A 3042-nucleotide genomic window follows, 5' to 3' on the forward strand; every position below is an offset into this window, starting at 1 on the left:
TACATTCATAAAGAACATATAGACATAAAGATCGTAAGTACAAATATATTACTTTTAAAAAAAGAATGTTTATATCCATTAGTTCTTTGTGAATTTATGAATATTTTTTTATAAAACTTTAAGTAAAAATATATTACTTCTAAAGATAGTAATCTTAACGAAAGTTATACTAGACTCAAATACGAATGTGTGGATATAAATATCGTTAAAATCTGAGATTGTATGAAAAAGTTATGACGTTCAAAACACAAGACCTAAGCAACCAAACAGTCCATGTTACGATGAACATAAGAATCAGTAGCTCCAACACTCTATTAATTAAGGGTGAGCAAAAACCAAACCGCAAACCAAAAAAAACCGGAAAAACCGCATTCGCCGAAAAAAACCGAGGTTGCAGTTATAGTTTTACAAAAACCGAGAACTTTCTGTGCGGTGTGGTTTTTAGTTTTGCAAAAACCGCACCGCATATATAATTTTAACTCCTTATATATATATATATATATATATATATATATATATATATATATATATATATATATATATATATATATGTGTGTGTGTGTGTGCGCGCTTCATTTAGTTTATTTATTCTAAAACGATAAGTATCATAAACTAATCAATGTATAAATTCTTTTGATGAATAATTTGAAAATTTCAGTGGATTAAAAGTTATTGTTTATTCAATTATCAAAATGGTTTAAATACAAGGAGTTCTTGATTAACAAGAAAACAAAGATAACGCCAAGCTAATGGATAATAACCAAATAATCTAACGAATAAATAAGATATTACAGGAGAGGATAACTCTCCGTTTTTCAATTCCCTTATTCCCCCTCAAGTTGGAGCATGTAAGTTCCTAATGCCCAATTTGCTAAGAAAAAAGTGAAGACGTTGTGAACCCAAAGCCTTAATAAATAAATCAGCAACTTGATGTGTAGTGTGAACATGCGTTGGACGAACCTCTTTGGACTCAACTCGTTCACGGACGAAATAACAATCCATTTCAACATGCTTAGTCCGTTCATGAAACACATGATTATTAGCTATGTGCATTGCTACTTGATTATCACAAAACAAAGGTGTAGGACCAATGGGAGGAGGTCCCAAGTGTTTCAATAACCAACGTAGCCACAAAGTTTCACTAACAGACGATGCCATGGCTCGATACTCTGCCTCTGCTAAAGAATGGGAAACAACGGAATGCTTTTTGGTTTTCCAGGAGATGGGTGCACCTCCAAGTAGAATTAAATACACAGTACGAGAACGCCTGGTGGCAGGACAACCAAGCCAATCCGCATCACAATAAGTCGCAAGATTCATTCCTCCACCGTTTGGAAAAAATATTCCCTGACCTGGTGTTGCCTTTAAATACCGTAAAATTTGGTGCACTGCATTCAAGTGTGTTTGCCTTGGATCAGAAACAAATTGACTCAGAATGTTTAACAAAAATGCTATGTCCGGCCGAGTGTCTTGTACATAAAGAAGTCTTCCAATTAAACGCCGACATTGACTAGCATCAACAACAGGACTATCCTTGCTTTGCTCTAGTTTCAGATTTTGCTCCATCGGAAAGCTACAAGGTCGACAACCTTGCATTCCCACTGTCTTCAAGAATATCTAAAGTATACTTACGTTGACTCAAAACCAAACCATCCGAGGTTCGAGCCACCTCTAGTCCAAGAAAATACTTCAATGAGCCTAGATCTTTGATGCTAAACATTTTGTCTAGATACATTTTTGTGTCTTGTATCATAGAAACATCATTCCCAACAATAAGGACATCGTCGACATATATAAGATCCACAACAAAACTTCCTTGTTGCTTGTATATGAAAAGTGAATGATCCGCATGCGATTGTTTGAAATTTATTGCGAGCAAAGCCGTTGTAAATTTGTGATACCAATTACGTGATGCTTGCCGGAGATCATAAAGAGATTTTCGCAACCGGCATACTCTATTATCACCTTCTTTGATAAAACCTTGAGGTATCATCATGTACACCTCCTCATCCAAATCTCCATGCAAAAATGCATTGTTGACATCAAGTTGATGCATGGATCCAGTCTCTTTTTACAGCCACAACAAGTAAGGTTCAGACAGTAACAAGTTTCGCCACCGGAGCAGAAGTGTCATGAAAGTATACCCCCTCCAACTGAGTGAAGCCTTTTGCAACAAGTCGTGCCTTGTACCTCTCAATTTCACCATTTGGTTGCTATTGAATCTTATAGACCCATCTAGAGTTTATAACACACTTTCCTTTTGGCAACTCCTCAAGTGACCAAGTTCCATTTTCCTCAAGAGCATTTATTTCTTTTTGCATCGCTTCTCTCCACTTAACATCCTACACGACTTGATTAAAATGTTTCGGCCCATGGTTTGAGCTAACTGAAGTTAAAAAACCTTTTTGCGGATCGCTAAACTGATCATAAGACAAAAATTTAAGTATAGGATGTACCGTCGAAAGTTGTTGATTGGCGGTGGGTGATGCATGGTCTACCGAAGATGGCAAGTCCACAATGAAGTCATCTTGATATTTGGGTCTAGACCTGCTTCTTTTATCTCTGTGTTCTTCAGTGGGTTGCATTTGATAAGTTGTGTCTTCTGTAATAGGATCTGTTGGATCTTCAGACAAGTTTAGATCAATGGTGGTCTCGTTCTATCACGTGTACCCGGGTCTAATTTAGGTTCGCTCAGTAAACCTTGATCAGCCTCCCTTCGTGTTAATTCATCACTTTCTTCGATAGTGTTTCCTAGAAAATCATCGAGCCTTGCTTCGCTATTGTTCCTTTCTATATTATCAGAGAAAGGAACAACATTTTCCACAAACTTGACGTCTCTAGAGACAATGATCTTCTTATCGGTAAGGACAAATATTCGATATCCTTTCTTTCCTTGTGGATATCCAATGAACATGCCTAGTCTCCCCCTCACTTTAAACTTATCTCCCTTGGTTTCCGTGTTTCTTGCATAAACTAAACTTCCGAAGACTTTCATGTGGTCATAATTAGGTTTTTTGTCCAAACAGGACTTCATATGGGGTC

At 36.8% G+C, this 3042-nt stretch overlaps 1 pseudogene; it reads right to left on the bottom strand.

Moving 5' to 3' along the window:
• Positions 1–834: 834 nt before the first annotated feature.
• LOC145060398 (secreted RxLR effector protein 161 pseudogene) lies at positions 835–1566 on the bottom strand (annotated as a pseudogene).
• Positions 1567–3042: the final 1476 nt, after the last annotated feature.

Source organism: Lactuca serriola, chromosome 6, assembly GCF_051521515.1.
Source record: "Lactuca serriola cultivar US96UC23 chromosome 6, Lser_US96UC23_V15, whole genome shotgun sequence".
NCBI classification, from domain to species: Eukaryota; Viridiplantae; Streptophyta; class Magnoliopsida; order Asterales; family Asteraceae; genus Lactuca; species Lactuca serriola.